The sequence below is a fragment of the Pinus tabuliformis genome, chromosome Q, assembly GCF_031772625.1.
Source record: "Pinus tabuliformis cultivar Carrire ecotype Pingquan chromosome Q, CPIR1, whole genome shotgun sequence".
Classification (NCBI taxonomy): Eukaryota; Viridiplantae; Streptophyta; class Pinopsida; order Pinales; family Pinaceae; genus Pinus; species Pinus tabuliformis.
This window is the reverse complement of record NC_142296.1, coordinates 60,200,003-60,224,390: the sequence shown is the minus strand read 5'-3', so window position 1 is coordinate 60,224,390 and position 24,388 is coordinate 60,200,003.

Here is a 24,388-nt window from a genome sequence, read left to right as displayed (position 1 = left end):
CTTGTTTCATATTTTTAATAAGGTTTTTTCTCTAATTGTATGCATATCTCTACTATTTGCATAGATTACTAAAAATGAATTCTTCAGTTTTCAATTACATTTCTATTGTATGAGTATATTAGTTGGCTTTAGCACTATTGTTAAATGTTACCTGTTAGCTCATTTAAAATCTGATCAAGCTCTCTTGTAGGGTTAATCAGAAATGTGTCGTGAAAAATGGAAATTGTATAAGAACAACATTTTATTTATTTAGGCTGGCTAGCTATCTGATAGATAAATTTATAGATGTTTTTCTTTTCTACATGTCATTTTATTAGAAAAATTTCAATATTTCAATATTTCTACTATTTTGTATATTTCAATATCATGGCATCAATCTTTTGTTTCCTCTTCATATGTTTATTAGGAGTTGGAGTTATTTACAGTTAAGTGTCTGGTAACTATTTATTAGGAATTTCATTTTTGATATTTGCTTTAACAAGGATTAGCCCTTGTGAACTATTTCCCTCATCTAATTCCTTTATTTTATTCCAATTCCAATATGCTTCTTTTCCCATCCTTTTAGCTTTCTCTCGATTGAAAGAAATACTATTCTTTCCTTCAATAGAGATAAGTCTAGGATAAGTGCATCATAGGTTAATTTTTTCATTTTAATTCTTGTTTTTGCATCTTAGAAGTCCTCTACCCAAAGAGGAAAAGTTTAGAGTAGTTTGACTCAGACAAAAAGTCAGCTCAAGGATCATTCTCTTCCCTGGTCAGCAAGGAGAATTGATTTCATGTCTCTTATATGTTGGTAATTAAAATACATACCTTAAGAAAATAGAGAAAGATAAAAGATAATTGGACCTATAACAAGTCGAAACCACCATTTCAATGGAAAAAGAAATGCTTTAAGTTCTCGGCTGGGTGGTCTCCCTTAGAAGGGCTTTGAGCTAGTTGTTTTATTTAAAATTTTATTTTATCATTTTTAACTAATCATGGCTCCTATATCAATTCCTACATTGGTTCATGCTTTCGGCTCATCTAAACCTACTTGGGACATGACCAAGAAGAAAATTGAGTCCTTGTCTACTTTGAAGTTCAACGGCGAGAGTGAATTTTCCACCTTAGATCATATTTGTGATTTTGTGGATAAATGAAAATATTTTACTATTATTGCTGACAATGAGATCTGTAGGTTGTTTACTCTGAAATTTCAAGGACAAATTCTCATATAGTTCAAAGCACTTCTAGTGAAATCAATTCATTCCTCCAACCATTTTATGTAGGTATTTCTTAAAGGGCATCAAAATTATAGTTGTGATCATTTGTGTTTAGAATTAGATAATATTTTCATGTACATAAATGAATATTTAGAAGATTTTTCCAATAGATTTTGGTCACTTTGTTATAGATTTCATTTAGTTGATTTACCTTCAATTGAAGATTTGATTGAACATTTCTCTTCTCTTATTTCTTAAAATTCTAAAGATATAGAATAAAATAATGAAGAACAAGACACATCTAATTCATTTATTAGTCTTGAATTAGAAAATGATTTTATTGAGCTTGAGCCTAATATTGAAATTATATCACAAATTTTATTGTTGAAAAGCTGCAAAACACATTTTCCAATTTTTGAAATGAATATTTCAAGTATAAATGTGGAATTTGAAAATGTAATTGAAATAATTTCTAATGATTCTTGTGATCAGAAATTAGGCCCATGTTGTACTACGAAACAACCCCCCCATTTATGAATAACAATAACTAAGGATAGATATATAAATGTAGACCCCTTTTAAATTTTTAGGCTTAGGATAATAATACCTAACTCTAAGAAATTACCTAGAAAAAACCTTGAAAAATGACCTAAGGATGAAATCCTCATCGCAAATCACAAATCACACTTTTCCATGTAACTGTCATAAAGCACCTTTAAAGAATTGTGATGAGCGATTAAATCTCCCACTGCGATATCTTGATCAATAGCCCCTTGTCATTTCACAAATCGTACTTTACAAATTTCGCAAGTAATTCAGCTATGCCCTTACGATGTCCATTAGCGATTTGCGAAATGCGATCTTATGATATTCGTAACCACATTTCTCTTTATAGCTCTGGTAACACTATATTGTATCCATTTAAAGATTGTGACATGCAATTACGAGTGGTAAAGCGTGTGAAATAATCATGTTTTAATATCAAAATGAACAAATTGACATGTCAATAAATATTTAGTGGCCGAAGGAAAGATAATCATTTTGCAAGTTATGGGTAGTTAACATCGAGTATCTCGTTAACCCTTTCTCATGATCCAACATAATTTCAGAGAAGATTTCAGTATTAATTATTTGATACCGTCTGCATTGATGTATCTTGTCTATTTTAGGCAAGCTACAAAAGACATGTCACTAAGGAAGGTGATGCAGAAATAGGGAAAACAAAGCATTATTGAATTTGCATTTACAGAGATGGCTCCTATTTTCTATGATACAGTCTGTGATGTTGCCAGAGGTACAATAGCTTGGGAGGTCATATACAATAGGCTTGAGGATGAACATCCTAAAATCACTATCACAAGAGCAATAAATAACTCAACAAGGCCTTCGGGTAATGCTGCTTGTTATTTCCTTCATAGGATAGGAGCAAGGGTGAAAATCCTCCCATACACGGATATGATCAGGTGGGTGATCAAAAATCTCACCATTAGGTAATTCAAGAATTCAAGAATGGAGCTCATAGGGTCGTTCAGAGTAGAGGAATTAAAGAAAATGTACCACATACCTAACCCTCAGGATATCTATGACAAGGCATTTGTGGCCAACTTCGCAAAGAAGAACCCAGACCCCTTCAAGCTGATTTAGGGTTGGAGAGTATTAGACAACAGATTTAAATATGACAAATTGGGTATGTATGTTATAGCCTCTTTGGCAAACCCCTATACCTATGCAACATCTATGTTACTAAGTTTTCCATAGAATGGATTCCTCTGATTGATGCTTGCGTTAATTCCCACATCATGAATTGGCCCTCCATCCTATCTGATAACCTAGCTACTATCATTACCGAATATTGACAGAAGAGAACCTCCTCTCCAGACAACCTTCCTCCATTCTATTTTAGTGACTACATTTTGGATGCCATTTGTTCTTGCATGATATTTCCAACCATGGGTTGGAAATGGACCTTACAAGACCCCTACCCACTCCATCTCAACCATAAGAAAATATGGGAATTGCATTATATACCCTAATTCTATAAAATATGTCATGTTGTTATTCTACCCCTGCATCAAATAATTTTCAATAAGAAATCCCCCAGGTTTTCCCAATAATCCTTAATAGATCTGCTAGCTTTAGAAAAATATTTTATTGAAGAATGGTTCACCTATATTAGGGTTTTTGGTAGCACAGTTGGTCCACATGTCCTTCCTTTATATGTTTCTGATAAATTATTGGCAAGAGAGATTGCCTACCAGACCGTGGGAAAAGGCCTAACTAAAGTTCTTAAAGACAACAAGAAGTTATTATGACCCTCTTTCCCTATCAACTGCAGTTCTTTTTGCTTTACAATTTTTTTTTCATGCTACTAAGGATTTAGCAAACATGAAAGTCCTCGGGCTTCATACATTGTCGGAAAGGAAATTTGATCCAGACAAGGTGGCATATAACATCACTATTGAAGTAAATCTCAAGCCATACAACCATGATGATAACAATTTTGAAGTCTTGTTACAGTGGGCCAAATCCTTCAAGCAAGTGTTCGAATGGGCCAAAGTGAACCTGAGTCTTGAAGGTTTTGATAGATTTCGGGAATTCAGAAATGAAGGGCTCAAAGTAATCCCAATGCACTTATTGAAAATTGAAGATAAGCCCACACCGAGTGTGACTATTAATAGTGAAGGACCTATTTCTCTAGTAGATTCTCAGATAAATAATGATAAAAGACTAGATACAGGGAAGACTCGAGATATAGATAATACAGCTGAGTCCAACAAGAAGTCAACTGAGAAACAAGTTATGAGAACCTCGACTATAGAAATTAGTTCAGAGGTCAAAGGCAGTAGTTTGGCGTAGGAGCTAGACTACTTTAATCAGAAACTACAAGACACTCCCAAAACGACGAATTCTCAAGAAGAAGTGGAGTGCAAAACTCCTTTTCATGTTCAGGAGGATATAGAGCCCAAGTCTATGGATGAACAATCCAGGCCCATGGATGAGCAGCCCAACCTATGGATGAGTATGCAACAACATCCCAGCAGACTGAGATTATCTCTTCTCTTCCCACATCAGAGATTGTCTTGAAGGTGACTAAAATTCTGCCACTTGATGTGTTCTATAGCTTGCTCCACAAGGCTATGGTAAGAAGACAAAGGAAAAGGAAAAGGGTAGAAACATTGATTTCCCACGTGGAAACAAGCCAATGGACATAGTTTGGAGAGACATTCCTTTCAACCCAGCTGAGAACTTGACTAGATTGTAACAGTTCACGAGAGCATATGCAATGACCACCATGGACAACGTGATGAGCCTCATAAATCGGTAATTATATGGGCTCATTTTACCTCCTAACCTAGTCAAATCAACCATTCTCTTAGCTTATTATATGATTTTATAATGATATTTATGCTTATAAGGTGAGTTGAGTTAGTTATTATTCCATGTGGTCTAACATGTATTTAATGTAGATTATTGATGGATTTTGAGGTCAAAGTCAAGGATCTAGTGGTCAAACTGCAACAATAACTTGAAGTAGATAGAGGAGAGGACTTATAGGAGGGAATTCCCCTTCATTCAACTCGGAGTACAAGCAGCCAAATCATGCACTAGAAGGCAGCCGAGCAAGTGGAAGATGATTGATACTTATCACGAGTTTTGGGAGCCAAGCCTCCCTAACTTTAAGGAAGCTATTGGTAGCTTTAGATGTATAAGTAGAGAGGCCTAGGGCCTCACTATGGTCAACCTTTTTTCTTGTGTAAACTCTGCTCAAATTTCGAGCTTACTATTTTATGACAATTTTATGTAATCTTGTTATTTTTTGATAATGAAAATGGAATCCTTTTTGAGCTAGCACTGAGTTACCTCAGAGGGCTAAAGCTCTTGTGTTAGGGCCCAATAAAAGTGGCCAAGCTTCTCTTTACTTGTAATTGTATGCTTTACTTTAGTTTGTAGATTAGTTTGCTGTTATATGTATTTCAATTATGGTTAAGAATAGGTTACTTTTGATGATTTAGTAGCTTGATTCCATTTGTGATTTATGTAGCAGGTTAAGCAATGATCAGAGAAGATACAAAAGGCTAGCAATAGTGCCTTGGTCTCTCTTCCTGATCCGAATTGGATCCATGAAGAAAAATCAGAGAACCATGACTGTATCAAATTGGGACAAAACTTCGACTTCAAAGCATTAAGAACAGCGATCAGAAACACCTCTAACCAGTGCCAGTTAGCAGCCAGCGTGGAACGATGAGGATCTCTGTCAAAGCGCGCTGACCGAGGCACATGGAGACTGCGCAGGAGGCGAAACTAGCCCCTGGGAGACCCGCATCAGGAAAAGGATGTAGTTTTTGATGCACAATTAGTGCTTAGCGCTGATCGCGCATCGCTAGGCAAAACCCCTCGAGAAGGACAGGCCCCAAGTGCTTGGTTGCATGAGAGCTAGGAAAACCATGGGTAAAAAAGCTAAAGGCAAAGGTGAGGCCCGCGCTCCAAAACCGAAAGTATGTATATGGGGCACCCTTAGGCGATAAGCAGTTTTGGAAAAAACGAAGCGATTCCACTCAGTGGCCGACACGCGGCAAGAGGAGGAGAGAGAAAACTGCCGCTCATCACGTGCTAGTGGTCGAGCAAGTCAACCATTTGAAATGTGTGAATGGTGTCAGATCTAGAGGCTCGAGATCTAACAGCTGAGATCGTGCCCGATGGGAAAGATGGAATTGACAGGGGATTAAGCCATGATCTATAAGAATTTGACGTCCAGTTTGACCGCCAAGGTGGCAGATGACTCATTCCACGATGTAACAGAAAAACTGAACCGACGAAGCAAGCTGGCGCAGTTGCAGGAGGAAAAGTGGCCATTCCCTGTGAGCTGATGATGACACCGAGACAGGGAACTTCAAGCAAAGCTATAGCAGGCAATCCGACGAGAAGTGGAAGGGGAATCGAACAGCCATGAAAACACAAAGCATAACACATCGAAGATGGGGAAGACAGAAGACAGAGAAAACAAAGAAAGACATTGAAGCAAAAGAAGCCAAAAGAAGACAGAGGGCCACACTGGTCTCTTTCCATCAAAGACCAGAGAGGTCAAAGAGCTGGTGAGGAAAAGAGTCTGTGCACTCTAGTGGCCTGGGGAATCCAAGAGCCACCCTGCCAAGCAAATTATATTTTAGGAGACTCATATTGAGCTCCTTCATTGTAATTCTCTACTTTAAGACACAATAAAAGAAGGCCACCACTGAGAGCTGGACCAGAGATGTAGCCCTTGAGGATAGGGTGAACTCCTTATTAAATTCTCGTGTTCTTATATTTTGTTACTGTATTTCTCTGTTGTTTTCTGTTTCAAGTGTTTGTGTGTTTTCAATCTGATTGATCCGTTGCCTAAATAACATAGACACACACCAGCACATGACTCTGTAATACCTTCATGTAATAAATCTTAACTGAGATCACTCATAGGGTGATTATCAGATCAAGTGGTATCAGAGCTTTAGGCTATAAAGGTTAGACAAGCTTGTGTTGGTTTAGCTGTGAATGCTCACTAGATCAAAGCTCAAATTAGGAAAAGGAGAGTTGGTGGAAACTAATCTTGAAATTGGGAGAGTCTATCCTCGAAAGACAATGTTAGAGGAAGGTTCTGTGGGGCCAGATCCTCAATTCATAGAAAGTTTCCTAGCTATAAAGTCCATGGTAGAAGAAATGTATAGGGACTTTAGAAAACATAAGGATGAAGACTCATCAGGCTCTAAACAAGACAAAGAAGAAGATGAGTCTCACTTCCATGACCACTCCAAAGGAAAAGGGAAAGAGGAAAGCTTTCTCACACCTCCTAATAGCCCTGTGCATAACAAGAAAGCATCCTTAATCAAACTAGATGTTAAATTTGATTTGCCTATATATGATGGAGAGTTAAATGCAGAAAAGTTGGACAATTGGATTAGACAGATTGATGTTTATTTCAGAGTATAGAAAATTAACTCAGACAAGAGCAAGATTCAGCTGGCAAGCCTACACCTAGGAGGCACTACCTTGGTTTGGTGGGAAGGCAGGGCCCAAGATGATATGAAAAGACATGGTAAGACTATCTCTGTCTGGAATGAATTTGTTTCTACAATCAAAAAGCAGTTCTATCCATTGGCCTACATTCAACAAGCCATGATGAGTTGGCAAACTCTTCGGTAGTTGAAAGGGCAAAGTGTGCAAGGGTACACTCAAGAATTTAGAAAGAGAGAATTGATTCTAGGAATCTCACTAGACTCACTAAAGACTCTTTTGAAGTACATTGGTGGTCTACACAGCTACATGAGGCATACCATCCTCATGTTTAATCCCACTAGTATAGATGAGGTATCTGTACAAGCTACTCATCTAGAAGCTAGAGGAAAGAATGGAAAAGAAAAAGTTGGGGGACCATCCCAATCCACTGCAAGCAAGAGCAAGGAGAAAAGAAAGCAGAAGTGGAAAGCAAGGAAGGCTAACACTGCACATAAGAGAAAATATTCATGCACTCATTGTAAAAAGTATGGGCATGATGATGACCATTGTTCAATTCTACATCCAGAGCGGAGACCTAATAAGTTCGAGAGAAAGAAGAAGAAGAATGCTACAGCTATTCAGAAGGATTTGGGGTCAGACTCGGGAGATGAAACAACCATTGCAACCACAGGTATAAAACGTTGTCTACTTTAGAGAATGTTGAAATCAAGAAGCAGGTGTAGTAGTTGCTTGAGAAGTGTTGAAAATGCAACAAGATCATGGAGCTTAGTGAAAAGTAGTCACCTTCACTAAGTGGGCCTGCATGCTATTTTTGGCGCAAAGTCTATTTTTCGACTATGTCTATATTTAGACATATGGATCATGGTCTATGAGTTGTAGGATGATGTTTATGGATGATTGGTCATGTTGGGAAAAATAGATGGACTTCTATTTTTGGTTCACAGTGGAGTGATCATAGTCTATTTTTAGACTGCCAGGTTAAAAAATAGAAATAGTCAAATATTATTAGCCATTAGTAATATTTGGACTCTAAACATTATCTTATTCTCTTGGAGCACTTCATTTCGAGCTACGGATGTGGCACATGCAGCTGAAAAAAGGAATCACATGGTTTCTTATGTGTTAGTTGAGCTATTGCATGGAGGACTTCAGTTAGAACTCATGCATGTGAGTTCTGTGGAGTTGGATGTGGAGTTGATGGAGTTGTGTTCAGTTTGACTTAGTTGAACTAGTTGTATTTAGTCTAACTAAATAATACACTAGCGATGATTTGTGTGAATTAAATATTAATTAATTCACTAATTACTAACTCATAAAGAAACTAAAGAATACATCAGTTAACTCAGTGCATGGACAGTTCAACAGAGACAGGTGTTAGAGGTAAGTGAAAGGGTGAGTTGTGACTATCAGTTGTGCATGAAATTTTTGCACATGCATGGATTTGAGTAATGCCAATGAGGATTGCGTAGTGTGGGCCAATATCAAGGCAATTGTAGCCTAAGCTCACGTGATTTCTCTTGCAGATTGCACAGTGGAGGCAGGCAAAGCAGCGGAGGATATTTGAACCTGTGACTTGTTCGGATCTGAGCTAGTTTTGTGTGTAACAGGTGGAGATAATTGAGTACTTGTGAGGAGTATTGTACTATGTATTGTTACATGTTCTCAATCATTATAATATACAAATAGTGTGGGGTTTTCAGCTGTATTCTTTCCCCAGGTTACATATTGTGTTAATGTGCACATGCGATTGATGTTTCATTGTTTTTAATGCTGCTAAATTGATGATCAACGTAGAGGAGATTATGTATTATGAATGTATTCCGCAATAGTGTATAATCAGGATAATCTTTGTGAATAAGTTTCATATTATTCAAAATTTCTACATGGTATCAGAGCTGTTGACCATCAGATCTATTATTCAGAAAGTATTTACATCTTATTTCTTCAGCCAGAGTCTGTAATCGGGCCAGGTAGCCTCTGGATTCATCCTTCCTTTGGAAGGTGAGATATCTGGTAAAAGCCCATACAGTAAATCTCTGTACGAGAAATACTTTGTTCTCACGAATTATAGATCAAAGGCAGTTGAGTTTGGAGCTGGTGGAATTCGAATTTGCAACAGTGTTTTCTTGGTGTCAAAATTGAAATGTCTTTCTACGAATTGTGATTGGAGTATGCTCTTGAGGACAACTCGAATTATATTGCATGGAAAGACAGGATGGAGGCGGTGTTAGATGACAATGGGCTGAAGGAGTTCATAGAGGCTGAAGTCCCAAAACCTACTGATGTTTTTGAAGCTGTGGCTTGGCAAAAGAAGACAGCAAAGTGTCGAAGGATTCTGTTGGAGGGCGTGAAGGATCACATTGTGTCCAGCCTGCATGGAAAGGCTTCTCCATACTTGATGTGGAAAGTGTTGATAGATCTATTCCAAAGCAAGAGCGATCAGAGGAAGCTGGTGCTCAAGGATAAACTCAGAAACGTCAAATGTGAGAATGGAGACAGTATGCCTAGGTATCTCACGAAGTTCACCTAGTGCAAGGATGAGCTGGGAAGTGTGGGGGTGACTGTCGATGATGAGGACTTGGTGAGCTTGGCTCTCCTTGCTCTTTCGAAGAGTTGGCATTCCTATCAGGACTCTGTCAATGGCCAGGAGAAATTGCCAGGATGGGAGAGACTTTGATCAGATCTTTTGCAGGAGGAGATGAGGCGGAATACCAGGGACGAAGCTTCATCAAAGGCATCTGATGAAGAAAAATGCGCTTTGGCTGCCAAAGCAAAGAAGGGGAAGGAGAAGGGTTCTCTTTCCGAATCCAGTTCTTCCAATGATGGGAAGAAGGTTGACAAATCAAAAGTATGATGCTTTTGTTGTCATGAGGTGGGCCATTATGCTGCAAATTGTCCATGGAGGAAATCCAAGAAGGGATCTGGGGAAGGATCTGAAGGTGAGGCACTTGCTTCACAGTTTGAGTTGGATTTTGCACTCTTCGCATGCATGGTTTCATCCATGGTGGGAGGTGGTTGGTTTCTTGACAGTGGAGCTTCTTTCCACATGACCGATGACAAGAGTTTGTTCAGTACTTTGGAGGAGAAAGATCTCCAGATACTCATAGCAATGGGTAATGATGAGAAGTATAGTGTCTCAGGTGTAGGCACGGTTATTTTTCAGAGGGAGCATGGAGCTCACCTTACCTTGACCGATGTCAAGTATGTACCAGGACTAAATAGAAACTTGGTGTCGATCACGATGCTGGAAGATAGAGGGTGTGATGTAGTCTTCAGTAAGGGAAAGGTTTTCCTTAGACACATCATCACTAGATCAGTGAAGCAGATTGGTTCACGGGTCAAGAACCTGTATGATATTGAGGTTCAAGATGCATGCAAAGCCTTGAGAAGCAAGGCAACTGATGGAGACTTGGTGGTTGAGAGGGAGTGTATATTACCTCTCAACATGCAGAGCCAGAAGAAGTCTCAGACAATTTTGGAGGAGCCACGATTGGTGCAGCAGCTTCAGGAGGTTGTGGAGCAGCCACAACAAGGGAAGCTGAGAGGAGATCGAGTAGAGACATCTACTCATGCAGAGACCTCCAGTAGGGGGAAAATTTGAGCTAGGTGGGCTGAGGGATCGCATGCAGCCATACCTCCAAGTAGGAGGTGGGGTGATGTGGATTGATCATCCCAAGGAGGAGGGGCAGGATCCTTGAGGTACCCAACCTCTTAGATGAGACCTTGCTACAGGAGCCCTGATGTGGAGTAGCAGGAACTGACTGATTGGGTAGAGACATATGTGGATGGTGCAGCAGAGAGAGCAACAGTGCATGGAATCCCAGGACATCGCATAGCTAGCAGGCTGTAGCAATGCGAGAGGCACAAGTGTTTTGCATAGTGCTAGGTGGCACAAATAGGTGTGCAATGGTGCGATATGCATGGAGATGTTGCAGTAGCACAGATGTTAGAAAGGGAGCACTTGTTAGTAGTAGGGAGAGCTTCAGCATCAGAGTATGTTCCTAGCCCAACAGAGTGGTTAGTTTGGGAGTGTTTTTGTTCCAAGTGTTCTTGGAGCAAGTGGACCGGGAAAATGTGTTGCATGCAGAACATTCCAGAGTTGTAGGATAGGGGTTGCTGATAATCCATATCTTGTTGAGAGGGAGTGTTGAAAATGCAACAAGATGATGGAGCTTAGTGAAAAGAAGTCGCCTTCACTAAGTGGGCTCGCAGGCTATTTTTGGCGCAAAGTCTATTTTTAGACATATGGATCATGGTCTATGAGTTGCAGGATGTTGTTTATGGATGATTGGTCATGATGGGAAAAATAGATGGACTTCTATTTTTGGTTCACAGCAGAGTGATCAGAGTCTATTTTTAGACTGCCAGGCTAAAATATAGAAATAATCAAATATTATTAACCCTTAGTAATATTTGGACTCTAAACATTATCTTATTCTCTTGGAGCACTTCAGTTCGAGCTACGGATGTGGCACATGCAACTGACAGAAGGAATCACGTGGTTTCTTATGTGTTAGTTGAGCTATTTCATGGAGGACTTCAATTAGAACTCATGCATGTGAGTTCTGTGGAGTTGGATGTGGAGTTGATGGAGTTGTGTTCAGTTTGACTTAGTTGAACTAGTTGTATTTAGTCTAACTAAAGAATACACTAGTGATGAGTTGTGTGAATTATATATTAATTAATTCACTAATTATTAAATCATAAAGAAACTAAAGAATACATCAGTTAACTCAGTGCATGGACAGTTCAACAGAGACAGGTGTTAGAGGTAAGTGAAAGGGTTAGTGACTATTAGTTGTGCATGAGATTTTTCACATGCATGGATTTGAGTAATGCCAATGAGGGTTGTGCAGTGTGGGCCAATATCAAGGCAATTGTAGCCTGAGCTCACGTGATTTCTCTTGCAAATTGCACAGTGGAGGCAGGCAAGTAGCGGAGGAGATTTGAACCCGTGACTTGTTTGGATCTGAGCTAGTTTTGTGTGTAACAGGTTGAGATAGTACTGAGTACTTGTGAGGAGTACTGTACTATGTATTGTTACATGTTCTCAATCATTATAATATAAAGATAGTGTGGATCTTTCAGCTGTATGCTTTCCCCAGGTTACATATTGTGTTAATGTGTGCATGCGATTGATGTTTCATTGTTTTTAATGTTGCTAAACTGATGATCAACATAGAGGAGGTTATGTATTATGGATGTATTGTGCAATAGTGTATAATCTCTGTGAATAAGTGTCATATTGTTCAAAATTTCTACAAGAAGGGGTTCATCAGGCCTAGCACATCACCATGTGGGTCACCAATCATTTTGGTGAGAAATAAATTTGGCTCGTGGAGAATGTGCAGTGATTACCAAGCACTGAATAAGATAATGATCAAAAGTCGTTATCCCCTTCCACGCATAGATGATATTTTAGATCAATTGAAGGAAGCTGTTTATTTCACCAGGCTAGACTTGCAAGTGGATACCATCAGGTCAGAGTTGAAGAACAACATGCGTGGAAGACTGCTTTCAAAACAAAGTAGGGATTGTATGAGTGGCTGCTTATGCCTTTTGGCTTAACTAATGCTCCTACTACTTTCATGAGATTAATGAATGATGTACTCAGACCTTTTCTTGATGATTTTGTTATTATGTATCTGGATGACATTTTGATCTTTAATAAACATGGGAAGAACACTTAAGGCATGTTAAGAAGATACTAGATGTTTTGAAAAGAGAAAAACTTTATGTTAAACTCTCAAAATGTGAATTTGGCAAAACATCTCTAAATTACTTGGCTCATATAGCAGAGGGTTGTGAATTGAAGATAGATACCTCTAAATTGGCATTCATTGTAAACTCGCCTAAACCCAAGTCCACTACAAAAGTGAGAAGCTTCTTAGGAGTAGCACAATATTGGAGGAAGTTCATTTCTAACTTTTCCTCGATTGCAGCTCCCTTACATGCTTTAACAGGATTGAACAAGGTGTTTTAGTGGGGAGGAAAACATCAGAAAACCTTCGACACCTTGAGAGAAAAGATTAGTACAACACCTGTACTAGCACTGCCTAATCTGTAAAGACCATTTCAGATCCAAACCGATGCCAGTGGCTATGCCATGGGAGCAGTGTTGACACAGCACGGTAAACCCATATGTTATCATTCTGAGACTTTTAATCCTATAGTAGTTAACTATCCTACATATGATAAAGAATTTTATGCATTAGTTTAGAGTGTGAAAAGGTGGAAACATTACTTAATGGGAAAAGAGACAATAATACATAATGATCATCAACCACTTCAATATCTACACTCCCAATTTAAATTTAAGTAATCAAGGCATTACAGATGGATGGGTTTTATACAATAGTTTCATTTAGTCATCAGATATAAAAAGGGCATACATAACAAATTTGCAGACATGTTATCTAGACCCATTATAAATGCATCTACTATACTTAAGCATAATTCTGTGCTACATGAAAGCTACATTGATCAATATGCTCAAGATATGGACTTTAAAGATGTATATGCAATTTTGAGTTGAGGCAAAAGAGTAGAATAATTGGATTACCATGTGAAGGACTGACTCTTATACCATTGTGGGAAACTCTGCATTCCATAAACTAAGAGAATAAAGATAATTAGGGAAGGACACACTTCTTTGATATCAGGTCACTTTTGGGTAAGTAAAATAGTTTCATAGATGCAAAGATTTTGTTAGTGGTCAAAAATGAATGCGATAGTTTCTAGATATGTAAGAGGGTGTACCATATGTGCTAAAATCAAGCCCAACAACATAAAACTAGGCTTCTACACTCCATTACCAGTACCTTCTCACCCTTGGGAAAGTGTTTCCATGGATTTTGTTGGAGGACTGCCTAAATCTAGAAAAGGTCATGGTTATCTATATGTTGTTGTGGATAGGTTCAGAAAAATGTGTATTTTGATACCTTGTAATAAACAGATTACAACTGAACAAACTGCAAAAATGTTCTTTGAATATCTATGGGTTCATTTTGGGTTACCCACTTCTGTTGTATCTGATCGAGACAGCCGATTTGTGGGGAAGTTTTGGTTAAGTCTGTGGGAACTGATGGACACCAAACTGAAGAAAAGCATAGCTTTTCATCCACAAACTGATGGCGAGATAGAAGTAGTTAATAGGATAGTGATGCAGTTACTCAGAGGATATTGTAGCAAACATCCTAATCTTTAGGATGAACATTTGTGTTATGTACAACATGCTTACAACAGAGGAAAACATACTTCTACACATATATCTCCTTTTGAGACCTATTTTGGTTTCACACCAAGGTCTCCTTTGGATTTTGTCTTTGGTAAAGATACCACAGCTGAGGGACACAATGATGTGGACAAGGAAACTAGGTTCATTGAACAAATCCAAGAGATCCACCAGGAAGTACAATAATAGCTGGAAAAGAGCCAAGCCAAAGACAAGGGTAGGCATGAAAAGCATTGGATGGAGAATAGTTTTCAAGTTGGTGACCAGGTCTGGCTGTATATCAACAAGGACGGGATGCAAGGTGAAGGTAGGAAGCTAAAACCTATCAGGTAGGGACCTTTCAAAATACTCGAGAAGATTGGTGAGAATGCTCTTTGCCTTGATCTACCAGCTTACATGCACATCTACTTAGTCGTAAATGCAGATTGCTTGAGATTGTTTGAACCCTTACTCATTGAGGATCCTAAAGAGCAGAGTCAATTGCCTTCTACTGATGACCTACTACCTGAATATCTTAATGAATTGCAGGAAGACACAGTGCTACACAGTAAGGTGAGGACGACATGCAGAGGAGATGTCGAGTACCTCAGAGTAGGGCTCAAAGGTTCAAAGTTGAGCAGTGCAAAATGGATTGAGATTGGACAAGTGATAAAATAGTACCCTCACTTAGTCGATTCTTGAAAACCAAATTTTGGTGGTCCAAAAGCTTTTCAGTGGGAAGGGCGTAATTCGAATTGGATCCATGAAGAAAAATCAGAGAACAATGACTGTATCAAATCAGGACAAAAATTTGACTTCAAAGCATTAAGAACAACGATCATAAACACCTCTAATCAGTGGTAGTTAGCAGCTAGCGTGGAACGATGAGGACCTTGGTCAAAGCGCGTTGACTGAGGAACATGGAGATTGCGCAGGAGGCGAAACTAGCCCCTACGAGGCCCAGATCAGGAAAAGGAGGCAGTTTTTGATGCACGATTAGCATCGTTGGGAAAAACCCCTAGATAAGGAGAGGCGTTGAGTGCTAAATCGCATGAGAGCTAGAAAAACCATGGGGAAAAAGGCTAAAGGCAAAGGCAGGGCCCGCGCTCCAAAAATCGGCAGTATGTATTGGGGGCACCCTTAGGCGGTAAGCAGTTTTGGCGAAAACGGAGTGATTCCACTCAGTGGTTGATGCATGGCAAGAAGAGGAGAGAGAAAACCATCACCCATCACGTGCTAATGGTCAATCAAGTCAACCATGCAAAATGTGTGAATGGCGTCGGATCTGGAGGCCCTAGATCTGACGGTTGAGATCGCGCCCGATGGGAAATCTGGAACTGACAAGGGATTAAGCCACGATCTATAAGAATTTGACATCTGATTTGACTACCAAGGTAGCAAATGACTCATTCCAACGGAAAAACTGAACCGACAAATTAAGCTGGCATAGTTGCAGGAGTACAAGTCACCACTCCCTGTGAGCCTGATGATGACGCCTAGACAGGGAACTCCAAGCGAAGCTGTAGCAGGAAATTTGATGAGAAGTGGAAGGGGAATCGAACAGTCATGAGCTCGAATGGCTTTAAAGCCATGAACAAACAAAGCAGAACACACCAAAGATAGGGAAGACAAAAGACAAAGAAAACAAAGAAAGAGAGTGAAGAAAAAGAAGCAGAAAGAAGACAGAGGTCCGAGCTCACCAAAGGTAGCATCGAGCACCTGAGAGCTTGAGAGATTCAAGCCATCCCTAAGAGGATATATCAGTACTAAGCACCACACTAGTATTTTTCCATCAAAGACCAGAGAGGTCAAAGAGCTGGTGAGGAAAAGAGTCTGTGCACTCTAGTGGCTTGGGGAATCCAAGAGCCACCCTGCCAAGAAAATTATGTTTCAGGAGACTCATATTGAGCTCCTTCATTGTACTTCTCTGCTTTAAGACACAATAAAATAAGGCCACCACTGAGAGCTGGACCGAGATGTAGCCTTGGAGGATAGGGTGAACTCCTTATTAAATTCTTGTGTTCTTATATTTGATTACTGTATTTCTCTGCTATTTTCCATTTCAAGTGTCTGTGTGTTTGCAATCTGATCAGTCCGTTGCCTAAATAACATAGACACACACCAGCACATGAGTCTGTAATACCTTCATGTAATAAATCTTAACTGAGATCACTCATAGGGTGATTACCATATCACTTCCTCCCTCTGGGACCATGATTTGGCAAAGACTCTCTTACTGCCCCAAAAACATAGATTTTCCTCATTCCTAGGACTCCTAGTGTTTGCAACTCTTTAGTAGGTTGATAGTCCAATTTTTCTTTACTTTAGATCTTCTTTATCAGGTTCACTTCTTGATTTACAATATTCCTTTTGCATGCTTTCCTTTCTTACAACATTTCCTTCTATACATCATAGTTTAGGCCATTTTAATGAAAAACTCTGTTTTTCCTAAGATGCACTCATTTCATTGGTTGCTTGATTTTCTTGATTGAATGTAAGTTTCTATGTAGTAGATCTCTTCCAGCAGTAGGTTAGCTTACCAGCAATCATATCCTCCATCTGATCCATGCCCTATAGGTCTCCCAAACATCACCTCAATTCTACCCTAGTTTCCTTCATTTTTCATAGGACTTCTTCCTCTCTCCTTGAGCAAACCCAATCATCTTTCTCTCTCTTGGTGATTCATGGTGGACCTTAGGTTCCCTAACACCTCATCCAACCTTCATCCACTTTTTCCACCCACTCTCACAGTCTCAAAACAACAAAAATTGCTCTTGGCCTCCTCCTGTAGGCCTCTTGTAGTTTCCCTATTTTCCTCTTGTAGTTTTCCTGTGTCCTCCTATAGTTTTTCATGTAGGATTTCTTTTTAAGGATGAGTGTGGGAAAACCCTCCAGAAGACCACCTAAGAACTCCTATGACCCTTCCACAACATCCTACATCCTCCCAAGCTCCAAAACCTCCCTCTAACACCACTTGTTCGTTGCCACACTCACACACAATAAATTAGACGCATGTTAAATTCACATAAAAACACATAAAAATCCAAAAATAGCATGGTCAGATGTTGTTTACTTCCTTGAGTAGGTAATGGCATTTATCTCATGGTTTTCATAGTGTTTTTGGAAAAAGTAGAATTAGATTGTTAATTAGGGTTTACTAGGTTTTGCTTTACATTCTCGTCTTTCTCCTTTCTGTAGTTAGAATAACATTTGTAGAGTAATATTTCTTTCCTTTCATCACAAATAGAGCTTCTTCTAAAATCTATAGAAGTTGGGTTGAGCTCCTAGTGATCTCATGCTGGCTGACCAAGTGACAACCTACGGTGAGAATTGGTACTTGTGCATATAGCACCAACGCTTCCAAGTTTGTTACGAACTACCAGATTGATAAAAGTAAAGTTGGCAACCCAAGAGTTGCAACATTATTGTTGTAATATTGGAGCTCACCACTTTTTGGTGCCTTTTCTAGGAAAGCATCAGAGTATTCTATGATTATTGCTTTCTTCTATTTCCTATTGCAACATTCTGCTAATAGTTTATTTCAGCAAAAGTAGACTAGTCATTTCTTTTCTTTCAGTTCTACATTTCCTTGCTTTCCTTTTCAATTCTACAAATTTCCATTCAGCAAGTTCATTTCAGCTAGTTTCAATTTGTTTTGTTCAATCACAATTTTAGTTTCTGTAGGTACTTTTAGTGTGGGGAAAAGAAACAAAAAACCAACCAAAAATATTTCCTTTCATGCCTCGTAGGAGTAGAGATAACTTAGGAAAAAAATTTCCCAACACCCCCACTGCTTCACACAGCCAACCTTCTCTCTTCTTCAGTGGTTGCAATCAAGAAGAACCCTTAGGTGAACATCCAGACATATTTGAAGAACCTATAGGGGAAGAAGAAGAAGAAAACATTCCTCTAGAGCCAATGGCTGAAAACATATATGCTAGGGAAAATGGAGAGAGAATAGAGGGCACCTTCCCCATTTGGGAGACCAATGGGGACATCAAAATGAAGAATATAAGTCCTTCAGCCCTACCTCACTTCCATGGTTTGACTACAGAAGATCCTAACACCTTATTTTTCGAGTTTTCTGTCATCTGTCGAACTTATGACTATGCATAAGACAAGAAAAATTTGAAACTGTTCCCTTCTACTCTCAAGGACGTAGCATTGCGCTCGTTCATGGGATTACTTGGCAATAGAATCACAGCTTGGGCTCAGATGTAGCAGGCCTTTAACAAAAAGTATCGAGAGTATTGTAGGTAAAAATATACGAAAGAAGAAATCTTCTGAATGACCATAGGAAGTGATGAGTCCCTCGAAGACTATGAAGAGAGGTTCCAGCTCAGTTACAAAAGGGCCAGGTGTACACTTGACCCTGAGTCTCTGAAGTTGGTCTTGCTCAGGGGAATTCAGAAAGACCTTTTAGACACCCTCCATCTACTAGCCAGGGGAGACATCTACCAACTATCCTATGAGGACATAAAGACTATTTTTAGAAACCATTCTAGAGTAGCCAGAAAGAAAGGTAGGGGGAGTCAACCCATAGCCAATACCTCTTCTTCCAATTCATGCATTAAAGGTGAAATTGGAAACATGCTGGAAGACTTCAAGAGTGAGATGCTACAGACTCTTGCCATGTAAATGGATACCTTACATATGAAAATAAAACAAGAGGAAACAGAGAGGGCTTTGGCCATTTTTTCCCTTGATGCACCAGGAGGCATCCTAAGAATGAATTCCCATTGAACTCTATATAGGTTTGTTTAGTCTGTGAAGAAGATCATTCTATAGATAAGTGCCCTTCCTTGCTCGGACTTAAAGCTATATACCAAGGGGCAAAAGGAGTCAATGAATAGATCTATTACATAAATCAAAGGAGGCCGCATGGACCTAGACCATACTAGCAGGGGATGCAAGGGACATCTCATGCATACTACAACCCCAACCAAGTCACCTCAACACCTTCATGGGGCCCCCCTGCTAATCATTCCTAGTCCACGCCTCCTCCTTGCTCCTTCACATCTCAATATCATGCCTAACCAGCCACCCATTCATTTCAATCCTATGCTCAACCACAACCTCAGTGGAATGCATCTCATCAGGGGTGGAGGCCCCAGTACAACTATCTTCCCGCTCTTTTGCCTCTACCACCTGCCCAACCACAATCGTTACCTTCTGCTCCACCAAGGCAACCCCAAATGCCTGCCTAGCCAAATCCGAACCTGAACAACAAACAGGCTCAACAAGTGTATAGTGGGGAACCATCATGCCCAACTTATGCTGTGGAGATTGAAGAAATTAACTTGCGATCTAGGAAAGTTCTCCCAGATAGCCAACCTCCACCGAGGGAGGTTGAGGAAGATAAAGAGGAAAGTGAATCTAAAGCAAATCCACCCTTTCCTGAGAGACTATCCATGAAAATCCAACCTACCCCAGAAGAGATTGAACTATTGGGTGAATTGAAACATTTATGTGTGAAGATACCACTTCTCCAAGCCATAAAAAATGTGCCTATCTATAATAGGTTGATCAAAGAGAAGTGCTTTAGGCATCCAGGAAGGCACAAGAGAGATGCCCCAACAATCAATGTCATAGGACAACTGTCTGACCTGATGTTGGGGCCGATAATCTGTCCAAAATATCTAGACCTTGGAAGCTAAGTAGTTGATGTCCACATCAATGGCACAATGGTCCCACATACCTTGATTGATTTGGAGCTGCAATTAATGTGATGACAAAGGACACAATGCTCAAACTTAACCTCCAAGGCTCCTTGAGGAAGACCACAATAATGTTGCAGCTAGCAGACCCATCCATAGTGACCCTTGAGGGGATTGTGGAAGTGTGATGGTCTCCATTGATTCTTGGGAGTACCCGGTTGATTTCTTAGTTCTCCAACCAAAGGCAAAGCTCACTAGGTATCCTCTCATTCTAGGAAGACCCTGGTTGGCTACAACCAATGCTTACATTAGCTTTTGAGCTGGGAACATGTCCAAGCAGTTAATCCTATATCCTCCTGCCCAACCCTTGCTAGAACATGATATACCTCTCTGGCTGGAGGAGGATGAGGATGAAGTTTATTCTGCACCACTTTGTACATTAGAAATCGCCATGGGGGAAAACAGCAAGATTAGGATGATATGATTGAAAATTTGATTTAGAATCCACCTCCCAGTGTATCACCATTAGAAGACATAGTAAGAGAAACCGAAAACAACCCCTCAGCTGATCTCTGTGTGGCCGACCCCACTTCTCTCTATGTTAAAAATATAGAGTTTGGCCCAGAAAGAAAATTGAAAATCAATCCATCCCTTCTCCATACAGAGGTAGTTCAGCTTCAGAGAAAGATATGGCATGACAGAAATATCAAGGAGAATCAATTCCAAGAGGGAGATTGGGCACTACTCTATGATTCAAGATACAAGGATTTCAAAGGAAAGCTGAGGACAAGATGGCTGGAACCCTACACTGTGGAGAAAAGCAATGACAATGGTTCAGTTCTGATTAGAACCATTGATGATGAAGCCATCCCCATGCTTGTCAATGGACATTGGTTAAAATTATACAAGAAACCCCTCTCCAAGTGAGAGTTTATTGAATATTTAAATAAAAAAATGATGGTAGTGGAGCATGTCTTAGCTTCCACTTCACCCACTCACTAAAGAAAAAAGAGAAAAAAATAAGGACTCAAGTGCAAACCTCCATGAGGCGCTTGAGTCCCATCATTGGGTTGAAAACCTCTTCTGAGGTGGCCTAGTGATGTCAAAAAAAATGAATAAGATCCCTAGGTGAAAACCTCCCTTGGAGGCACCCAGGGCAGGAAATTAAGGTGAAAACCTCTCTGAGGTGCCCTATTTGTTTTCAAAAAGAAAAAAATAGAAATAAAAAATGAATTTTTATTGCATTACAGATTTGCAGGAGGAATACAAGGAGTAGAAGAAGGTTCCAAGGGGACCCTGCCATTCATACCAGTATCCATCTCATCTTCTCCACACCTTCCTCCATCATTTTGGCATCTCTTTCACCCCACTGTACCTCTTCTTCCAAAACTGTGTTTTCTACAGGAGGCTCCTATAGGAATTATAGAGAGCCAAAAAATTTCTATAGGAGGTAGTTTGAGGGACAAGAAAAGCTTCATGAGGAACCTATAATACCTCTTACCATCTTAAAACCTCCTTTCCGTCACTTCCAAACCTGCATCACATTCCTGTTAGTTCCTGGATCTACCTCAGGCTGAAGGAAGGTAGGTCTAGGCTAACATCAAAGCATGCTTAACCTGGTAGTTAGCCCTACCAGGTTAGGAGAGGGATCTCTCCTTGTCAATCTCAATTAGGATATTGGAAACTAGGGCTTGAGATGATTGAATTTAATGTAGATTTTAGGCTAGGTATAGTAGCTCAGCGTTTTCTAGTTTGATTTTTAGGTTTTGGTTGCTGGATCAATTAGAGAAGGCAAATTGGGTCCGGGAAATCAACTCAGGGATACAGTCATGTTCTGTGGGGCGAGGTAGACAAGGGTTTATGTACTAGAAATGGATTAATATGGTAGATTAAGACAGTTGAGGAGTTGAGGAGGGCATAAAGAAACTATGAATCCTCTTCAAACAGTTGAAAACATTGAAAACCAAATGCATTCCCAAGGCAAAGCACTGTAAATTAGTTTATTTTGTCTATTCACCTTGATTCATTTAGTTTAGAAGAGGGAGAGAGATGTGGATACATATAAAACATCATAAAAAACTCATTACAAAGAATAAACAATACATAAACTCACTGTCACAAGAATCCCATAAAAATAGTTGTGAAACCTGGTTTTATTCCTTGCCAAACTGCTGATACAAATGTTTAATGAGTGCCAACACTTCTACCAAAGTCAAACCTTTAAAAATGACTAAGAAATTACATAATATAGGCAAGGAAACCACTCATGCTAGCTATCAGGGTCGAATCCATGAGAAAAGGGGTGGTTTCAACCATATCTAAACTAGGAACACAAAAGTAGGCAGTGGAATAGCTTGCCTCTAAAACTTAAGAAACCAATTCATTACAGCTCAAAACCACTTGGAACTTGATGTACCTCCCTATGAGGTTATTTTCATTAATAATTTCATCAAATACATCATTTACCATGCATTCATTTACCTAAACAAGAAGAAAATTCAACCATTGATGAAACTGGGCGAAATTTTGAGTTTTAGGCAAAATTGATAAAATCTACCTGATGCACAGCACCAATTTAGGGAAGCTTTTGGAGGCTTCCGCTCATCCCAATCAGGCCCAAGATAGCTTGTTAGAAATCTCTTCCTATCTAGTTTCTGTAACATCTTGAATTTCCTGATTTGGAGTTGATCTACCCCTTCAAAAATCCATTCTCCCAAGATTGCTTCTTGTGGGTCCAAAAAGTGGCAGAGAGGGCATTTTTGGGTGTTTTTTGCCCTTTTGGTGACCTAGATCTTGTCCAAAATTGATGAAATTTTCTGGGTTTTGTTTTTTTTTTCATGATGAATCTAAAACTACAAGCCATTTGGTAAAAGAGTGAGCCAATTCAATGCGCAGAGCCGGTGGCGCTGCACATCAGTTAGAATTTCCTGTGTTTCCATTTTCAAAAATGCAAAATGACAAAAAGTTTCCAAAATTTCCTCAAATTTGGCAAGAGGAAACCTAATTAAGTGATTTTCTAACCTAATGAAGCTTCAGCCAATATTTTGAGTTTATCATGTTCTTTCTTGGCCCTCAAGGCTCTCCTTAACTTAGCTTTTAGCCTCTTTACCATTGTTTTGCAAATGTTGTTCCGAGTTAAGTAATGATAGGCCATATGGCGCAACATTTTCTTCTCTATGTTGGATTTCTCAAGCAACTTCTCAAGGTGAATGTTCACCTTTTCCAACCATGTCTCTCGGTCATTCTCAATTTCTTGCTCAAGGGAGGTCATCACGATCTTTTCTTCTTTTGCCTCTTTCCTATCTTCCTTAATCATTTGCAGCTCCATAATAGTTTGCTTATCTGTTGATGATCCATTTGGCCCTCTCAAGGTTAAGTGATAAGGCTTGAATTTCAGTGTCCTTCTCTCTTTGATAATCATGTCCTTGAGTCTTGAGCTTTGAGAGCCTAAATCAGTAACATCCTCCTCAATCAAAATAAAATCTCTATCTTGCCCTTCAAGATGTCTCTTCTCATGCATCTTTTGCTTTCCTTTATCTCTACCCTTTGACTACTGGCCAACCCGTATAGCTGGAGAAGAAGGCAAAGCCCCTTCATCCCCAGTGAAGATAGCATTTTCTTGTGGTCTGGTGAAGAAAACGAGACCCCTTCCACCCCTGGTGGAGGTAGTACTCGCTTGATAGTTGCAAAGAGAATCCTAGTGCCTCTTTCATAGGTGACAAACACAAGAACAGGAACCTCCTCTATTTTATTTTTAGGCTCCTTTGGTTGCCCGGAAGGTTCACCTTCCTCTTAGGGATCTGAAAATATTTGAGGCCCCTTGAAGTACTCATGGGCAATGAAAGTTTTCCATGGCATTCCAAACAGAGTGAACTAATGCAAAACGATAATTTTCATGACAGAAAAATGATAAATGCTATTGAGTTGTTGTGGATATGGTTTTCTTTTTGCAATCACTGTCATCCTCTCTATGTTTTTGCATATGAAATAAGGGATGCTCATCGTTCTAACCGTGGTGAAGTGCATGAGCAATCTGATGTGGTAGGCATAAAGTCTGGAGAACCTACCTTCACATGTAAAGTATTTGATGATAAGTTTCATAAGTGGAACATATTGGTCCTCCACGAATTTTAAAGGAAGCACCCTGATGAGTTTACCATGGTGCCTGGCCTTGATATAAGGCTCATAATGCTGCTTACTAATATTTTTCCTTTTGTTCCACTTTTCCCCTACATCTGAAATTCTTGTGGCCTCTACAATGATAGTTGGTGAAAGAGTAAAGTTTACCCTAGCAAGATGTACCATGTTGTTATCTATGTTTATCA